Genomic DNA, 20,147 nt, shown 5'->3' with positions numbered 1-20,147 from the left:
TTACAAACTATTTATAGAACTTTCATTTTATTTCTTTTTCAACACCACTATTACATTCATTTTAATCATCATTTCTTTTTCATACACGTCCCATAATCTCCCCCACTTTTCCTTCCCTTTTTCCCACCCCAAGTCCATTTCATCTTCTTTCATTCTTGTCTTAATTTCCCATTCGACTTTCTTGACTATCCCCATCACTCCCTTTCCCTTCCCTCCCTTCACCTCCACCTGTCTGTCCTCCCATATCCCTCTCTTAACCAGGCTTATTGTTAGCCATAGCATGAATCTGCTTCTTCCCTTCCCCATTCCTCCTAACCCTTTGTCTACCGCTTCCCACGTTACTCTAAACCCTTTTCCTATGTTTTCCAACCATGTTCCAACCTTCTGCCATACTTCCCTAGCCACATTACATTCCCAAAACACGTGTATTATCGATTCTTCCCTTCCACACCCCTCTCTCGGACACCTGTTTGTCTTACTAATTCCGTGTCTGTACATGATTTCTTTCACTGGTAGTTTCCTGTGCACTATTTGCCAGTTCATGTCTTTCAACCTGTTTTCCAGCCCCAATGGTTGTATTCTGGTCCACACTGTTCCTGCTTCTATTCTTCTTTTACTTTCCCTTACCCTCCTACTCCTGACTTCCTCATAAAGCCTTTTGTGGTTCGTGCATATGTTTCTGTCTTTCCCCTCTTTATTTACCTTTAGCAATTTGACAGCCTGCCCATAATGCCATGGCAGCTGCTCTGCCCTGGGACCTCTATTATCCCACTCCATGACTCCCCGTGCCTGGTATGCAAAGTATAGTTTTAAAAAATACCACCCTGGGTGTTGTCCCTCTTTTTCTAACTCTGCCATTATTCTTGCCACATAAATGCAGTTCAACTTTAATACTATGTCTAGCACCCCTCTCCCCCCTTCCTCTATTTTCCTGTACATTATCTCCCTTGCTATATATTCATACTTTCCTCCCCACATAAACCGAAATACTTCCCTTTGTACCCACCTCCTTCCACTCACTGGTAGTGGGTAGATGTATGCCAGGTACATCAGAAAGGGAAGTACTTCTGCTTTAATTACCAGACTCTTCCCTATATATGACAATTTCCTCCCGGTCCATAGTCCTAGCTTTTGTTTAATCTTTATTAACCTCTCTCCCCAATTCAACCCTGCTACCCCCTTGTTTTCAAATTTTACCCCTAGAATCTTTATTGGCCCTTCACTGACCTCCAATCCTCCCACCGAATCTTTCCTATCTTTCACTGTCCCAAAATATTTTAACTTGGATTTTTCCCTGTTCAATTTCGCCCCAGACCCAACCCTGAATCTTTCCACTATGTCCAATGTTCTCTCTATATCCCTATCTGTTCTACCCAAAATTGTCAAATCGTCTGCATACTGCGTTATCTTTACCCTATATCCACCTGCTCCCGGCACCAAAACCCCTACTATCTCCCTGTCCTTTCTAATCTTTTCCGCCAGCGGCTCCATATACATTATAAACAGGAGAGGCGACAACGGACACCCCTGTAATATACCTCCCCGTTGTCTCAAAACTCCTCCCTAGATACCCGTTCAAACTTACTCTGCTGTACGTCCTCCTGTACATTGTTTTGACCCATCCAATCAGTTTTACTCCCATTCCCATCTTTTCCATTACCCTATACAAAAATTCCCTATCCACCCTGTCGAACGCCTTCGATTGGTCCAAGCTTGCCACCATCAATGGCAGCTTTCGGTCTCCTGACCACGCCACCACGTCTCTGATGAGTTGTAAATTCCACCTCGTGCTTCTACCTTCTATTCCACATGTCTGATCTACATGGATGACATGTGGCAGTGCCTTCCTCAACCTCCCTGCATATATTTTCGCCATTATTTTGCTATCCACCCCCAACATCGCTAATGGCCTATAGTTATCTAGATTTTCCCTTTCCCCCTTTTTGTATATTGGCGTCACTACCCCTGTCGCCATTGTTCCTTTCATTTCCCCTTCCTCCAGTATTTTGTTAAACACTTCTGTTAAGTCTCCGCTTACAACTTCTTTAAACCTTTTATAAAACTCTCCCGGTATACCATCTATCCCTGGTACCTTACCCTTTTTCATGCTTTTTATTGCCTCCTTCACCTCCTCCTCCCTTATGCTTTTATTTATTTCCTGCTTGATATCGCTAGGCACCTCCTTTTCTAGTCCTTTTATAAATTCCTGTCCTACTTCTACCTCCATTTCCCTCTCCCTAAAATACCTCCTATAATACTCTGTCCCTATCTGCAGCATCTCCTCATTTTGTACTTTTAGCTGTCCCTGCTCATCCCTTATTCCCTCTATTCCTCTCTCTTCTCTCCTTTCTCTAGCTTTCCCTATCCAATAAGTATCTACTCTTTCCCCCCTCTCCCTAAACTCTTGTCCTGCCATTAACATGTACTTCTCTGCTCTATCTTCATATATCTTCCTTATCTGTCCCTGTACTATTTCTACTCTATCTTTGTCTACCTCCTTCCCTTCGTTCTCTTTCTCCTTTTCTTTCGCTAGTTCCCCCCACATTCTCCTTAAGTTCCCCTTTTCCTCCTTTATCCTCTCCCTACTCTTCCATAGCCCCCATTGCTTGATTCTTTCCTTTGCTATCTCCCACCACTCTATAATTCCCTCACATAGTCCCTTTAAGCCCCTAACCCCTTCCCAAAACTCTCTAAATTCCTCTTCTATCCCCTTTTTCTCTAATATTTTTACATTTAATTTCCAGTACCCTGTCCCATATTTTCTTCCCCCCACTTTCACCTCAGCCATCACCAGGTCATGGTCTGAAAAGTTCACACTTCTTGTTTCTCCTGCCACCACTTCTATATTTCTGCTCACGAATATCCCATCCAGCCTACTTTCATCCCCCCTTGTATTCCTCCACGTTGGTCCTGTCATTCTCCTTCCTACCTCCTTCCCTATGTCCATTAGCTTATGTGTTTTTATTATATCTTCCATTATTCCTGCTGCTTCATCTCCTCCTCCCGCCAGATTAATATTAAAGTCCCCCCCCATAACCAAAAAATTACTTGTGGCACCTAATAGCTTGACATCTTCATAAAAAACCCTTTTATCTTTTAGATTTTGTGGTCCGTATATATTTACCACCCTCAACTTTACACCCCCCCAACTTAAATCTACTCCAACCATCCTCCCCACTTCACCACCTATAACTTGTTTTAAGTTCATATCCCATCCCTTAAACAAAATCCCAACTCCACTGGAGTGTACACCTCCTATGGACCACACTGATTTCCCCCTCCCCCAGTCCTTTTGAAATCTTTTAATGTCTTTCAAGTCCTTTAGGTGCGCTTCCTGAATCAAACAAATGTCCAAACTTAAATCTTCTATAAAACTAAAAACCATATTTCTTTTCTTTGTGTTTTTCAATCCTCTGGCATTAAATGTTCCAATTTTTAATGTTCTTACCATTCAGTTTCTTTTTCAGATTTTGCTTCTTTTATTTTTACTTAGGCAGTAAAGCATCTTCGTCCATTTCTTCTCTTCTTTCTAATGCTTTATACCTATTCCCCTTCAACGTCCGTGTCCGCCTTACCGGTTCCCCTTCCGTTTCTCCCTCTCTCTCCTCTCCTGGGAATGGCCGTTTTCCCGCTGTCACCACCTCCGGAGGCTCTGTAATGGATTTGAAGATACTATCTGCCCAATCTTTCAACTCTTGTTCTCGCTCCTGCACCTCCATGTCTTCCTGCTGTCTTTCCTTCTGTAGCTCCTCCTCTGTCTGTTGCTGCTGTGCCATCCTCCTGTCTCCAGCAGGTGTCTCTGTCTCTGCTCTCCTCTCCTCCTGTCCTGCCTCCTGTGCTACTGCCAACTGTGCTCCTCCTTCCATTCCCTCCTGTCCTTTGTTCTCGGGTGTCTGCTTTCCCGCTTTTTTTGATGGTTTCACCTCATAAGCTTCTGTTTGGTTCTTTGGACCCGCTTTTTGGGTCTCTTCTCCTTCTTTCTCTTCACCTTCCCTGTCCTCGGTAAAGAGGTCAGCAAAGGTTTTCTTCCTCAAGGGACAATCTTTATACAAATGGTCCTCCTCTCCACACAAGCTACATTTTTTTGGAGCAGTGCACCATGCTGCTTCATGTTCCTGTGACCCACAGAACCGGCATTTTTGGCTGTTACATGCCGCTTTGGTGTGTCCCATTTCCCCACACTTTCTGCACCTTAGCGGCTGTCCCGGGTAAAACAAGAAACCTCGGTGCGGCCCGATTGCAAAAGTCCCCGGTGGCTGCACAACCCCTCCAGGGCTAGATGCATCCGGGCGGAACCTCACCTGGTACTTTCTTCGCCCCGTCCAGATGCCAAATTTATTTATTATTTTCAGTCCCCCTTCCACTTTTAGACAATATCTCTTCAGAAATTGCCTAATGTCCTCTTCCTCTACAAAAGGGTTATACATATGGACCGTCACTGGGATGTCTTCCCAAATGTATAATGCTCTTACCCTGAAACCCTCCAACACTGGGTGAAGCTGGTGTCTATCCCAGGCTGCAACAAACTCCAGGCACGTCGTCATGTCCCTGAACGTAACATCCATAAATCCAGCTTTTGTAAAGTCCTGCAGGCACAGAACTGATTGCAGTGGTACTTTGAGCAGTCCTTGAAAAACTTCCTTCACAAGATATTCCAAGCAGAAATCCAAATGACGTTTCTGAGCTGCTTCCTGTTGCACTTCCACTCTCACAGAGTTTTTCAACCGCGCCACCCGGGCCGGCCCTCTCACGTCGCTTTCCGCCATGATAAGAACAGATACTACACTTGACCTTAGCCAAAAGGCCGAGAAGCGATAACCTGAAATAGGCGCCGGGCCCCGGGCCCTACCTTTTGAGGGCCCGGACTAGTGGACGGCGCTGACCGGCCGCCTTCACGCCCACACACCTTCTGTCATTCCACCAGCAAAAAAACAGCTTTGCAAAGACAAAGCCTTCAAAAAATAAGTTGAACTTGTCAACGTTCCTCTCCACGGAAATCTTTAGTAAAAGGCGAAAGATTTGTACGTGAATGAAGAGAAACTCCAGCCCTGCTCGCCGGTCGCCCGGGCCTCCGTAGGCCACCGGCCGCTCAAGGAAGAGGGCTCGAGGTAGAGCGACGAAAACCTGCAGCAAAAGCGCCCTTGGGTCGTCGGGTGGGTGACGAGGCAGCACAGCCTTTGCCTGGAGAAACACAGGGTGGGGGAAAATTAAGTCTTTCGCCTTTTTTTTAAGTAAAATGGAGGGAAAATGAAAAAGCGGGAAAAGGGCGACTCCTTAGCGCAAAAGGACCGAGGAAACCCCGGGCCTAGGCTAGGCAAAGGTCTAAGGCGCCGTACCCCTAATCCCAACAGCTTTCCAGCAGGGGCCAGTCACCAGCATTCGTCAATTTCTCTTTCGTTTGACTGTTTATGAGGGTGCACCGTGCCAGTAGGCAATGCAATACCTGGTCGATGCGTGGAGTGGACGGAGCAAGCCCCTCTTCCGACTCCCAGGCCTAAAAATCCATTTAATATATGGTCCTCGGATAGAGGACGTATCAGATATTAAACTGATAAGAACAGATACTACACTTGATCTTAGCCAAAAGGCCGAGAAGCGATAACCTGAAATAGGCGCCAGGCCCCGGGCCCTACCTTTTGAGGGTCCGGACTAGTGGACGGCGCTGACCGCCCGCCTTCACACCCACACACCTTCTGTCATTCCACCAGCAAAAAAACAGCTTTGCAAAGACAAAGCCTTCAAAAAATAAGTTGAACTTGTCAACGTTCCTCTCCACGGAAATCTTTAGTAAAAGGCGAAAGATTTGTACGTGAATGAAGAGAAACTCCAGCCCTGCTCGCCGGTCGCCCGGGCCTCCGTAGGCCACCGGCCGCTCAAGGAAGAGGGCTCGAGGTAGAGCGACGAAAACCTGCAGCAAAAGCGCCCTTGGGTCGTCGGGTGGGTACCCCTCACCTCCTTCTCTTCCAGTACCTTATTAAATAGTTTTGTTAAATCCCTTGCCAATATGTCCCTGTGTTTTATATAAAATTCCCCTGGTAATCCATCAATTCCTGGCACCTTTCCCCTCTTTAGATTTTTAATTGCCTCCTTCACTTCTTCCTCTCTAATCGGTCCATTAATCTCTATTTCTACCTCCCTTGGTACTCTTTTTTCTAATTTATCTATAAACTCCTTCCCTATCTCTGTCACTATCCTTGCTTCCTCAAAATACTTTACATAATATTCTGTCCCTATACGTCTCATTTCCTGCCCTTTTTCTCTAATTTGTCCTGTCTCATCCCTCAATCCTTCTATCCCTTTCTCCTCTTTCCTATCCCTAGCTCTCCTAAACCAATATGATCCCACGCTTTCCCCTCTCTCCCTAAACTCTTGCCCTGCCTGTAACGTAAACTTTTCTGCCCTTTTCTCATATACCGCCCTAATTTGTTCCTTTATATTTTGTATTCTCACCTTGTCAGTCTCTATTCCTTCATTTTCTTTCTGCTTCTCTATCTCTATCTCCCTCCACATCCTTCTTAGATTCTCCCTCTCCTCCTTTATTCTTTCTCTACTCTTCCTGATCCCGCATTTCTTTATCCTTCCCTTCGCCTGTTCCCACCACTCTGTTATCCCCCCATATAACCCTTTCGTTCCTCTTACTCCCTGCCAAAATATTTGGAACTCCTCTTCCTCCTCCTGTTCCTCCAAGACTCTTACATTAAGTTTCCAGAATCCCTTCCCGAACCCCCTCCCATCCACCTTTACTTCTGCTATAATTATGTCGTGATCTGAAAAATCCACCTCCCTCGCTTCCCCCGCCACTATCTCCATTCCCTTGCTAACATATATTGTATCTAACCTGCTTTCATCCCCTCTCGTGTTCCTCCAGGTTGCACCCCTCTTTCCTACCTTCTCCATCACATCCACCAATTTATGGCTTTTCACCCAACTCTGCACTAGCTCCTTCTTTTCTCCCCCTCCTTCCAAATTAACATTAAAGTCCCCCCCAACAACCAAAAAATCATTTGTTGCTCCCAACAAATTAACCTCTTCATAGAAGCTCTTTCTCTCTTGTGGCTTTTGTGGTCCATATATATTTATTATTCTCATTTTTATCCCCTCCCAACTTATATCAACCGCCACCAGCCTCCCAGCTTCTACTTCTAACACTTCTCTTAAACTCATTCCCCATCCCTTAAACAATATCCCAACTCCACTTGAGTGTACCCCCCCTATGGACCACACTGATTTCCCTCCTCGCCAGTCCCTTTGGAACGCTTTAACATCCTCCGAATCCTTCAGGTGCGCCTCCTGAATAAAACAAATGTCCAAACTTAAATCTTCTAAAAAACTGAAAACCATTTTCCTTTTCTTTGTATTTTTCAGTCCTCGCGCATTAAAGGTCCCTATTTTCAATTTTCTTTCTATTTGATTAATTTAATTAAAATAATAATCCTCCCTAAAACCACAGTCCATATTTGGTCGGTTTTGTAACTAAATAATAATACATTTAAACAATCTGCCAACCCCATCCCCATTAATAAATCAAAAGTCTCTTCTTTTACGCTCCATATCTCAGTTTTCCTTTTTACTCTTTTACATATGCTCATTTTGGTCCTTTTATTTTCTCCCTAGTCCTTCTCTGTAGCAGCATTTCCTCCTCTCCTTGATCCTCGCTTTCAGATTCGCTCATTGTCCTCATCTCCTCTTCTCGACTTGTTTCAATCTCCTCTCTCACCTCCAATCTTGTTCTTTTCTTCTCTCTCCCTTCCTCTGTTGCCTCCTTTGGTCGTGTTTGCTTGCTATTAGCATGCTTGCTCTCTTTCTCCTCCCCTTTTTCCTGTTGTTGTTCCAGTTCCTGCATCTCCATTGCCATAGCCCAGTCCGGGCTTTCTCTTTGTAGAGTCTCTTCTAGCCCTTCCAGTGCCGCCTCTAACCCTGTTGGTGTCCAGAAAATCTGTTCCTCACTTGAGCTTAAGTTTTCCTGGGTTCCCTCTATTCCGTTTGTTTCTTTCTCTGGTCCTCTTTCTCCTTTTTTCTTTGTTCTCCTGGATTCCCGCTCTTTTTCACCTCCTTCTCCGGTTTCTTTTCGGCTGTCTGTCTCCTCCACCGTCTCCTCCCCCACCTGGTCTGCTGTCTCTGCTTCTTTGTTCTTTCTCTCCTGCATTTTTCCCGCCTTTTCTGGCTCCTCGTGTTCAGTCTCTCTCCTGAACCCCGTTTCCTCAAAGTCCTCTGCAAATAAACTTGCAAAAAGTCCTCTTTGCGCTGGGCATCGTCTGTAAAGATGTTCCTCGCTTCCACATATGCTGCATGTCTTGGGAGCTCCACATTCTTGTGTCCTGTGATCCTCCCCTCCACATGTGCGACATCTCTGGCCTTCACAGTTTTCTTTTGTGTGTCCTAAGGCTCCACACCTTCTGCAGTACTGTGGCTGGCCTGGGTAGTACAAAAACCCGCGATGTGGCCCAATTGCGAAGCTACCTGGGGGATGCACCAAACCTCCCGTGGTCGTTGGATCCACCTTTAGCTTCACCATAAACCTTCTCTTCCCATTCCAAATACCAAACCGCCCACGTACCTTCTCTCCTGGTGACACGGTGTTGCAATACCTGGAAAGGAAAGCCCTGATGTCTTCATCCGGCACAAAAGGGTTGTACATGTGTACCGTCACTGGTATCTCCTCCATAGCAAACAGCGGCACCAGGCGTATATCTCTCAGGTCCTCGTCCTCCATCCTCCTTGAACAGAGGTCAAAGAACGTTGTGCAGTCTTTAAAAGAAACAAAAGTAATGTCCAAAAAGCCAGCTGCCGAGAAGTCTTGTAGACAATAAATCTGTGATGCCGTAACTGCACATCGGGTTCTAAGCAAGTCTTGTACGATCCAGTCCCATCCGAATCTCCTCCTTCTTTCCTCAGTCACCTCCCTGCAGATTTCGATCCTAACGCTATGTTTAAGCCGCGCCAACCTGGCCGGCCGTCTGTCGCCTTCTCTCTGCATGATAAGAACAGATTTTTTCTTTTGAAAAAGTTTTATTGTCACCATTTCTTACATTACAACATTTTCCATTCAAAAATTAAAACAATTTTCATTCAAAATTTAAAATAATTTTTCATTCAATAATTAATACACATCTTCACATAAAAAAACAATAAAACATACTTTTCACAATTGATATAAGCTTTTGTTTACATAAAATATTCGCAGGTAAAAGAACATTTAAAAGCTTTATTTCTCGTATGTTAAAAGTTCATCTGGTTTTAAAAGTGAAGAATAATATCGGTTTAAAAAGTTCAATAAAAAGTCCAGGTAAAAAAAACGCAGGTAAAACACGCTCCTCTGTGCAGAACCGGGGTGAGTCCTCGTCCTCCTTGCACCACCCCGCTCCTCCGTTGAATCCGGTATCACGTTCTGCAGCTCAGCGGAGATCCTCACCCTGTGCCCGATGCTCCGTCCTTCTCGTGTTCAGTTGGCGGTGCATTGACGGGAGCCATTGCCCGTGGTGGTCTGGACCCCCCTGCGTGTGGCCCCAGCCCCCTCCTCCGATTGGCGATGCGCAGCGCCTCCTGCCGCGACGATGTTGCCAGCCGCTCCAACGCGTGCAGGGGCACTGTCACTCGCTTCCCCACCAACAGGTCGCGGGAGGTCCACAAGGCGGCTGTCACGCTGGTAAGGGTGAGCCAGAGCGTGGTGAACTCCGCGGCTGGCAATTTTTCGACACCCTGACCCACCCCGTTCACCGCTAGCCGGTAAACTCGCGGGTGGACCTCCCCTGCTGGTAGGCTCGGGCATTGTAGCGGGCCGGTTCTGGCCCACAGGTCCCTCGCCACACTGCACTCCCAGAGCACATGCCGCACGGTTTCTGGCTCGCCACACCCAAACCGTGGGCACGTGGGATTCGTTGCCATCCCCCGGGAGTGCATCACGGCCCTGGCCGGGAGGATCTCATGAGCCGCCATCCACAACAGATCTTTGTGCTTGTTCGGGAGGGCAGGGTGGGCCACGTTCCTCCACACTTGTCTGGCCTCACTCAGACTGAGGCCTGGGACAGGACTCACTTTTTCCCGGTCCTGCACAAAGAAGACGATAAAACGTGCATTAGATAAAATGGTGACATCTTCCTTCTCTAAAACATATTTCTTTAAAAACTTTTTGATAAAACCGTATTCTTTTGTCAGATTAAAAGCAACTGGTGTTTTAAGATCGGGAGTTAAAATACGCAGAGTCCTCAGGTACGACCCCATCCAGAACTTCACCATGGTTGCCGTCTTGTTCTCTCTGGATGGGGTCGTTGCGTATGTCATATGCAGGGCGACAAATTTGCTAGTTAAAAACAGGTGGGGGTCTGGGAGCCCCTTTCCTACATTTTCGGGTTTTTTCTTGACAACATCTCTTCTTAGCCGCTCCCACTTGGACCCCCACAGGAAATAAAACATCGCCCTCTCCATCTGTAAAATAAAATGTCTGGGGGGACTAAAAACAGAGCACAGTAATAAAACCAGAGGTAAAATCACAGATTTGATTATTAAAATCTTCCCCTCAATGGTCAGTCGTCGTAGTCTCCATAACCCCAGTCGTTGCCTAACTTTCCCTATCTTTTCCGTCCAGTTTCCCCGTCCTCCACCCTCTTTGTCAAATTTTATACCTAAAATCTTTAAATCAGTTTCTTTAAAATCTACGTCCAGGTCTGGTCGTAAGTCACCCCATGGCCCAAAGAGCTGGGCCTCGGACTTGCTCCTATTGAGCTTGGCGCCCGAGGCCCGTCCGTACCAGTTTGGGCCGATAAAACGTCCGTACATAAAAGGGTAACGTCGTCCATGTATAGTGTGCACGTTGCAGTCAGTCCACCTGGCAGTCTTAGTCCTGTGATCCATTGGTCCCTTCTCAAGATCTGTGCCAGCGGTTCGATGCAAGCAATGAACAGGAGCGGGGATAACGGACACCCCTGGCGAACGCCAGAGCGAATCTTTATCGCTTTTGTAAGGTGCCCATTTACCAGAATTTTGCTGTGGATATCGTTGTACAGCAATCCCACCCATTTTATAAACCTCCTTGGAAAGCCCATTTTTTGCAGTACCTGGAACAGGTACTGGTGCGAGACCCGATCGAAAGCTTTCTCAAAATCTAAATTTAGAACTAACAGCCGGATGTTTCTGTCTCTCGCAAAACAGATGGCGTCTCGGACCAGCACTAGGCTGTCCGTGATCCTCCTCCCGGGCACGGCACAGGCTTGATCCGGGAGGATCAGGTCCTCTAAAACAGTCGACATTCGACTCGATAAAAGCTTGCTAAAAAGTTTACAATCAAAATTTAAAAGCGTTATGGGTCTCCAGTTCCTAATGTCAGTCTTGTCTCCTTTTTTGTATAACAAAGAAACTATCCCTATCCTAAAACTGTCCGGGAGTCTGTCCAGTCCTTGAAGTTCGTTAAAAACAGTCAATAAATCGTGTGCTAAAATATCCCAAAAGGTTTTATAAAATTCTAAAGGGAGCCCATCTCCACCTGGGGACTTCCCTTGTTTAAAACCTTTAAAACATTTCTGCATTTCTAAAATGTTAAAATCTCGGGATAAAAGCACATTTTCGTTGTCAATTCTTTTGTCTAAAAACTGTAAAACCTCTTCAAGTGTCTCTATTTGCACGTTTTTTTCATTGTAAAGAGTCTCATAAAATGTCTCAATCACTTTTAAAATCTGCTTTGTGCTGTTAAAAACTTCTCCTCCTTCATTTAAAACAGTGATTGCTCTTTCTTTTTCTGTTATTTTCTTAAAAAAATACCTTGTGCACTTTTCTCCTTCCTCTATGTCCTGCTCCCGACTTCTTAAAATAATTCCTTTAGTTTTAATATTGGTTAAAACTGACATTTCATTTTTGACCTCTTTAATTTCCTCAGTAAAATCAAAACCAGCGTTTAAAAGGTTAAAATATCTCTGTAGTCGTTTTTGCAGCCCCATCATGCGTTAAGAACAGATACTACACTTGATCTTAGCCAAAAGGCCGAGAAGCGATAACCTGAAATAGGCGCCGGGCCACTGGCCCTACCTTTTGAGGGCCCGGACTAGTGGACGGCGCTGACCGGCCGCCTTCACGCCCACACACCTTCTGTCATTCCACCAGCAAAAGAACAGCTTTGCAAAGACAAAGCCTTCAAAAAATAAGTTGAACTTGTCAACGTTCCTCTCCACGGAAATCTTTAGTAAAAGGCGAAAGATTTGTACGTGAATGAAGAGAAACTCCAGCCCTGCTCGCCGGTCGCGTGGGCCTCCGTAGGCCACCGGCCGCTCAAGGAAGAAGGCTCGAGGTAGAGCGACGAAAATCTGCAGCAAAAGCGCCCTTGGGTCGTCGGGTGGGTGACGAGGCAGCACAGCCTTTGCCTGGAGAAACACAGGGTGGGGGAAAATTAAGTCTTTCGCCTTTTTTTTTTTTTTTTTAAGTAAAATGGAGGGAAAATGAAAAAGCGGGAAAAGGGGGACTCCCTAGCGCAAAAGGACCGAGGAAACCCCGGGCCTAGGCTAGGCAAAGGTCTAAGGCGCCGTACCCCTAATCCCAACAGCTTTCCAGCAGGGGCCAGTCACCAGCATTCGTCAATTTCTCTTTCGTTTGACCGTTTATGAGGGTGCACCATGCCAGGAGGCAATGCAATACCTGGTCGATGCGTGGAGTGGACGGAGCAAGCCCCTCTTCCGACTCCCGTGCCTAAAAATCCATTTAATATATGGTCCTCGGGTAGAGGACGTATCAGATATTAAACTGATAAGAACAGATTTTTTCTTTCGAAAAAGTTTTATTATCACCATTTCTTACATTACAACATTTTCCATTCAAAAATTAAAAACATTTTCATTCAAAATTTTAAATAATTTTTCATTCAATAATTAATACACATCTTCACATAAAAAAACAATAAAACATACTTTTCACAATTGATATAAGCTTTTGTTTACATAAAATATTCGCAGGTAAAAGAACATTTAAAAGCTTTATTTCTCGTATGTTAAAAGTTCATCTGGTTTTAAAAGTGAAGAATAACATCGGTTTAAAAAGTCCAATAAAAGTCCGGTAAAAGAACGCAGGTAAAACATGCTCCTCTTTGCAGGACCGGGGTGAGTCCTCGTCCTCCTTGCACCACCCCGCTCCTCCGTCGAGTCCGGTGTCACGTTCTGCAGCTCAGCGGAGATCCTCACCCTGTGCCCGATGCTCCGTCCTTCTCGTGATCAATTGGCGGTGCATTGACGGGAGCCATCGCCCGTGGTGGTCTGGACCCCCCTGCGTGTGACCCCAGCCCCCTCCTCCGATTGGCGACGCGCAGCGCCTCCTGCCGCGACGATGTTGCCAGCCGCTCCAACGCGTGCAGGGGCACCGTCACTCGCTTCCCCACCAGCAGGTCGCGGGAGGTCCACAAGGCGGCTGTCACGCTGGTAAGGGTGAGCCAGAGCGTAGTGAACTCGGCGGCTGGCAATTTTTCGACACCCTGACCCACCCCGTTCACCGCTAGCCGGTAAACTCGCGGGTGGACCTCCCCTGCTGGTAGGCTCGGGCATTGTAGCGGGCCGGTTCTGGCCCACAGGTCCCTCGCCACACTGCACTCCCAGAGCACATGCCGCACGGTTTCTGGCTCGCCACACCCAAACCGTGGGCACGTGGGATTCGTTGCCATCCCCCGGGAGTGCATCACGGCCCTGGCCGGGAGGATCTCATGAGCCGCCATCCACGTCAGATCTTTTAGTTTGTTCGGAAGGGCGGGGTGGGCCGCGTTCCTCCACACTCTTCTGGCCTCACTCAGAGTGAGGCCTGGGACGGGACTCACTTCTTCCCGGTCCTGCACAACAGAGAGAATGGATTTAGCGTTAGTTAAAATGGTGACATCCTCCTTTTCTAAATCAAACTTCTTTTAAAACTTTCTAATAAAATCATATTCTTTTGACAAATTAAAAGCCACTGGGGTTCTAAGATCAGGTTTTAAAATGCGCAATCTTCTCAGGTACGACCCCATCCAGAATTTCACCATGCTGGCCGTCTTGTTCTCTCTGGATGGGGTCGTCGCATAGGTAATGTGTAGTGCGGTGAATTTGCTGGTTAAAAACAGGTGGGGGTCTGGGAGCCCCTTCCCTCCATTGTCTGGTCTTTTCTTCACCACCTCTCTTCTGAGTCGCTCCCACTTGGACCCCCACAGGAAATAAAAAACCGCTCTCTCCACCTGTAAAATAAAAGGTCTGGGGGGACTAAAAACAGAACACAACAATAAAAGCAAAGGTAAAATCACAAATTTAAATATTAAAACTTTGCCTTCGATTGTCATTCGTCTCAGTCCCCAAAACCCCAGTCGTTGCCTGACTTTCCCTAACACGTCAGTCCAGTTACCCCGTCCACCTCCCTCTCTGTCAAATTTGATGCCTAAAATGTTAATATCAGTTTCTTTAAAATCCACGTCCAGGTCGGTTTGTATGTCTCCCCACGGCCCAAAGAGCTGGGCCTCGGACTTGCTCCGATTGAGCTTAGCGCCCGAGGCCCGTCCGTACCAGTCAGTCAAGTCCAATGCTCTCTGGGCCGCTAAAACGTCCGAACATAAAAGCGTAACGTCGTCCATGTATAATGTACAGGTCGCCGTCAGTCCGCCTGGCAGGTCAAATCCTCTGATCCATTCATCCCTTCTCAAGATCTGCGCCAGCGGCTCAATACAAGCCGCGAACAGGAGTGGGGATAACGGACACCCCTGACGAACGCCAGAGCGAATATTGATCGCTTTTGTCAGGTGCCCATTTACAAGAACTTTGCTGTTGATGTCTTTATACAGCAATCCCACCCACTCTAGAAACCTCCCTGGGAAACCCATCTTTTGCAGTACCTGGAACAGGTACTGGTGCGAGACCCGATCAAAAGCTTTCTCAAAATCTAAATTTAGGACTAATAATCGAATGTTTCTGTCTCTCACAAAACAGATGACGTCTCGGATCAGCACTAGGCTGTCCGTGATCCTCCTTCCTGGGACGGCGCAGACTTGATCCGGGTGGATCACGTCCTCCAAAACTGTTGACATTCGTCGTGATAAAAGTTTGCTAAAAAGCTTACAGTCAAAATTTAAAAGAGTAATAGGTCTCCAGTTTCTTAAGTCTGTCTTGTCACCTTTTTTGTGCAATAAAGAAACTATCCCTACCCTAAAACTGTCTGGAAGTCGGTCCAGTCTTTCAAATTCTTTAAAAACAGTCAAGAGGTCCGTAGCTAAAATGTCCCAAAATGTTGTATAAAATTCCATTTTTAAAACCTTTAAGACATTTTGTCATTTCTAAAATGGTAAAATCTTCTGTTAAAACCCTCTTACTGTTTAAAAATTTGTCGAAATAACTTAAAACCTCCTCCATTGTTTCTTTGTGTACACTTTTTACATCATATAGATTCTCATAAAAACTTTCCACAGTTTTTACAATCTCCTCCATCTTGTTAATCTCCCTTCCTCCTTCTATTAATTTTGTTATTCCTCCCCCTTTTGATATTATTTTCTTGAAAAAGTACCGTGTACATCTTTCTCCTTCCTCTATCTCTCTTTCTTTACTTCTTAAAATAGTTCCTTTACTCTTTATTTCAGTTAAAACAGACATTTCCCTTTTTACTTCTTTAATTTCCTCACTAAAATCAAAACCTTTATTTAAAAGATTAAAATACCTCTGTAGTCTTTTCTGCAGCCCCATCATGCACCTTTTTTCTTTATCTTTTTTAGTTTTCCCTACCTTTTTAAAAAACGTCCTTGTCCTGTCTTTCACCATCTCCCACCACTGTGCCCTAGAGTCATAAAAGTCTTGGAGGGTCTGCCAGGAGCTGAACTGCTCCCTGTAGCACCTAACCACCTCCTCATCCTGCAACAGGGAGCAGTTCAGCTTCCACAGCCCTCCCCCTACGGTCACCTGGGTTGGGAAGGAAAGAGTGCAGGAAAGCATAGCGTGATCTGAAAAGAAAAGGGGGGTCAATGTAGCATCGGTTGGCGGGCAGTCTCTTGTAAAAACATAGTCGATTCGGGAGGCTCTGGTGCCATCACCACTAAACCAGGTGAAGCCCTCCTCCCTTGGATGCACTTTCTTAAAACAGTCGACTAAGTTAAAATCTCTCACTAAACCCTGCAATAAAACCGATGTTTTGTCAAGTTTAAAATCTTCCCCTACTCTCCTTCTGTCTTGCTTTGTTAAAACACAATTAAAATCCCCTCCCACCACTAAAGGAACCCTCCCCAGCATGTGGGGCTGCAGGTCCTCTAAAAGATCGTGCCTGTCATTTTTATCATTAAAACCATACACATTAAGAATGTTAAAATCCCTTCCTAAAAAAGTCAGATTAGTTAAAAGCGCTCGTCCGTCTCTCACCACCGTGCTGCCCTTCACCAAGATATTGGGGTTTTTGATTAAAATGGCAACACCGTCGGCTCGGCTGTAGTCCCAGCCCACCGCTGCTCCCAATCTCTGTATGATTTCAAGAACGGCAAAGCACACTCTTGCAGTAAAAACACATCTGACTTTAAGTCATTTAAAAGGGACAGAATAAGAACAGATTTTTTTTTTTTTTTTTTTATTGAAAAACGTGCATATTTCCATTCATACTTACATTGCATTTCATTTCATTGCTTTACATTATTACATTACATTTAATTACATTTGGTGTTACTTACAGACATTTTGTGACTTTGTCTCACCCTAGTCCCACCACCTCATCGTCAAGTTTCGATTTTGCAGTTTTTAACTTAGTTTACCAGAATTTTGTTGTTCTTCTGGATCTTTGCCTACACTGCTTTGTTTCTTTCCCTGTTCTTTTAACCAGACCACTTCTTTGTACTTGTACAAAACCGTATGGAAAAGGTTCAGTTGCCCCTTTTGTGCCTGCTTTCGAATAAACTCGCAACGCCTCCCCCATAGTGCTTTTTTCGCTTCAGATATTGCGATCCACAGATTAGCTGATTTATTTGCTTTTGTACCCCAGAGGACCAGGTCTCGGTTTAATTGACTTTCGCGTTTTTCCGGCCACCATTTTGAAATTCCCATTTTGAGTCCCAGAGCTGGGCCACTACTGGACATGACCACATGGCATGCTCCACGGTTTCTTCCCCTCCACACCCCAGTGGGCATCTCGATGTACCACTACACCCATGGCGGAACATTCGTTCTCTAACCGGTAATCTTCTCAAGGCCGTTAACCAATGTAGGTCTCTGCTCTTCCCGTCCAGCCACTTTGGCTGAAGTGCTTCCCAATCGATGTCTGTTCGTGGCTTTTCCAGATTCAATCCTCCAATGTGTTCCTCCCTCCACCTTTCATACAGGCATCTGTGGTTCATGATGAGCTTGCCTGACAGACACCATTTGTTGTTTCTTATGAGGCTTACTACTTTTTTGTAGTGTTCAGGGTAGTCCACCGACCATGGTTCTGTGCCTCTCCAGGGGACCACCTTTCGCAAGCTAAAGCCCAGCCAGAATCTGGCAAGGAGCGTCGCATTGTGACCTTCGTCACCTTGTGTCAATTTTGCTGCATTGGCCAGGTACAAGGCTGTTAGTTTTAAGGGGGCACACACTACTCCTCTCCCGCCTTTAGCTGTTTCCTGGTACATTATGCCTCTTGCTACCCACTCGCATCTTCCTCCCCATATGAAATCAAAAAATAGGCGCTCAAGTCGCCTCCCTGTCCAGAAGGGAACAGGAAACGCGTAGGCCAGGTGGACTAGGGTTGCGAAGACGTCGCTGTTTATCGCTGCCACTCTCCCTGTCAGAGATAAATCTCTTGTTGCCCATCTTTATTTTTTGTCTTACCTTTGCTAGTTTTGCTTCCCAATTTTTTATAGCACTTCCCTCTTTCCAGAACTGCACTCCCAAGATCCGGATCCCATCTTGGCACATGGGAAAACCGCCTGGCACCTCCTGCCTACCTCGCCATGCGCCTGTACCTAGTACTGTTGACTTTGCTTTGTTCACCCGTGCCCCGGTAGCCTTGGAAAATTTTATAAGTGTCTGCTCTACTATCTGGAAATCCCCTTCTGAACTCATGAAAAGGGTGGCATCATCTGCATATGCTGACACTTTGGCTTGCACACCTTTCCCACCTGGGATATGGAGTCCTACGAATTTGGGCTCTGCTCGTAGTCGTGCCATGAGTGGTTCAAGAAAGATGATGTACAGCAGTGGGGAAAGTGGACAGCCCTGCCTTACTCCACCTGCTTGTTCTACTCCTTCCGAATAGTATCCGTTCACGTTTACTCGGCTTGTAGCGCCCTTGTAGAGGAGGCGCACCCATGACACATACGAAGGGCCAAACCCCATTTTATTGAGGGTGGCGAACAGAAACTGGTGGCTGACACGGTCGAAAGCCTTTTCCTGGTCTAATCCCAGGATTGCTAAAGGCAGATTGCGTTGCTGTGCCCAGGCTATTGCATCTCTAACCAGTGAGATATTCAGGCTGTGCGACCGTCCAGGTACTCCGCATGTTTGGTCTGGGTGCACTACTGTACCGATCACGCCTCTCAGACGCAGCGTCAAAACCTTTGCCAAGATCTTGTAGTCGGTAGTGAGGAGCGTGATCGGCCTCCAGTTGGCCAGATCTGCCCTGTCACCCTTCTTATGCAGAATTGTAATATGCCCTGTCCTCAACGATGGGGGAAGAATTCCCTCCTTTATTGCCTCCCTATAGATCTGCATGAGGTCCGGACCCACAACCGACCAGAAAGCTCTATACCACTCGGCCGGCAGTCCGTCGCCCCCTGGGGCTACCCCACCCTTCAGGGTGGCAATGGCCTGCTCTAATTCATTTTCTGTGATGTCGGCCTCCAATTTTGCACGGTCTTTCTGAGTAAGTTCTTGACTAATGCCCTTAAGGAAACTGGCTGCCTCCTGTTCATCCATAGACCTCTCCCGGAAAAGGTCTTTGTAAAAGGTTGCCACCACTTCAAGCATTTCCTCTTTAGATGTCATTAAATGATCCCCTACTTTAAACCTACTCATGTGGGCTCTTTTTTGCCGCGTTCTTACCGTGTTGAAAAAGTATCTTGTTGGCCGCTCATCAAAGAGCAGTTTTTGTTGGCCTGCCAGACCACAAAAACGCCATGCCTCTGTAGTGAAGTGCTCTTTTAGGTTCATTCTAGCCACCCTGCTTCCTTCTATATTGCCTTCCCTCCATGCACCCTGCAAGACCCTTGACCATCGGGCTACCTTCTCCCTTTCTTTTCTTGCCTTCTGCCTTCCCCACTGTTGGCAGAAAATCCGCACCTTGGTTTTCAAGTGTTCCCACCATTCCGCCCATGTCTTGTAAAGTCCTTTCAAGGCTTGCCACCCAACATACAGTGACCTAAAGGTCTGGCAGAAGTTCTGATCCTGTAGATATGTTATGTTTAGTTTCCATAGACCTGGTCCTCTCCTTCCCTTTTCTATCCTTACCGTAATGCTCACTAGACAGTGATCTGTACACCAATGTGGCTCTACTCTGTAACTGTCAACCTTTGTGCCTTCCTGTACCATTATATAATCCAATCGTGAGGCATTCCCTCTCGAATTCCTCCACGTTGCTCTCTCCCTATCTTCTGATGTTTTTGCTGTATCTAAAAGCCTGGCCCCTTTAAGAATTTCCTTCAGCTCTATCTCCTCTTCTAAGTTGGTATTCAGGTCCCCCCCTACCCACAGGACTCTGTTGGTTTGAAGGAGTGGCTCTAGCTCTCGGAAGAAACCCCTTCTCCTGCCTCGAGTTGCTGGAGCGTAGATGCAAATAGCTCTAAACGGCACCCCTCTCCAAGTTCCATCAGTATAAAGGATTCTCCATGGTACTGCCACTACTGTTTTGCTTACTACAAAATCGAAACTTTTAAACAATATTCCTACCCCATCCCCTTTTCCCTCCCCTGCCCCCCACACCGATGGACCCCATTCCCACCCTCTGGAAAACCAAGTCCCCTCTGCTTCTGTTCGTAGATGACACTCCTGGACAAAGACAACATCTAGTGGGAGTATCTCCAAGGACTTAAAAATTGCCATTCGTCTTACCGTCTGTCTCATGCCCCTTGCATTCAGGGTTACTAATGTAAGTTTTCCTTCCATATCTTCAGATTTATTTTCCTTTCTACATGTTCTTGTTCTCATTTTCCCTATTGTTTCTCCAATTACTTCTCTCTCTTTTTCTACTTTGAACGCTTACTTCTTCTTTTGTTCTCCAGC

General features: G+C 46.1%; 4 non-coding genes and 4 pseudogenes across 4 annotated transcripts; all 8 read right to left on the bottom strand.

The window, feature by feature from the left end:
- Positions 1-4,578: 4,578 nt before the first annotated feature.
- Positions 4,579-4,816, bottom strand: LOC134312695 (U2 spliceosomal RNA; annotated as a pseudogene).
- A 117-nt stretch (positions 4,817-4,933) lies between these two features.
- On the bottom strand, positions 4,934-5,048 carry LOC134312857 (U5 spliceosomal RNA). The gene has a single exon (XR_010011772.1). It is a non-coding gene; the product is annotated as a U5 spliceosomal RNA (small nuclear RNA).
- Positions 5,049-5,409: 361 nt separating this feature from the next.
- Positions 5,410-5,600, bottom strand: LOC134313428 (U2 spliceosomal RNA). The gene has a single exon (XR_010012309.1). It is a non-coding gene; the product is annotated as a U2 spliceosomal RNA (small nuclear RNA).
- Positions 5,601-5,717: 117 nt separating this feature from the next.
- Positions 5,718-5,832, bottom strand: LOC134312856 (U5 spliceosomal RNA). The gene has a single exon (XR_010011771.1). It is a non-coding gene; the product is annotated as a U5 spliceosomal RNA (small nuclear RNA).
- Positions 5,833-7,585: 1,753 nt separating this feature from the next.
- Positions 7,586-18,845, bottom strand: LOC134311819 (uncharacterized; annotated as a pseudogene).
- Positions 11,818-11,985, bottom strand: LOC134312651 (U2 spliceosomal RNA; annotated as a pseudogene).
- LOC134312854 (U5 spliceosomal RNA) lies at positions 12,103-12,217 on the bottom strand. The gene has a single exon (XR_010011769.1). It is a non-coding gene; the product is annotated as a U5 spliceosomal RNA (small nuclear RNA).
- On the bottom strand, positions 12,588-12,762 carry LOC134312607 (U2 spliceosomal RNA; annotated as a pseudogene).
- Positions 18,846-20,147: the final 1,302 nt, after the last annotated feature.

Source organism: Trichomycterus rosablanca, chromosome 4 (assembly GCF_030014385.1).
Source record: "Trichomycterus rosablanca isolate fTriRos1 chromosome 4, fTriRos1.hap1, whole genome shotgun sequence".
Classification (NCBI taxonomy): Eukaryota; Metazoa; Chordata; class Actinopteri; order Siluriformes; family Trichomycteridae; genus Trichomycterus; species Trichomycterus rosablanca.
The sequence above is the reverse complement of the archived record's forward strand: the minus strand, read 5'-3'. Positions and strand labels throughout refer to the sequence as shown.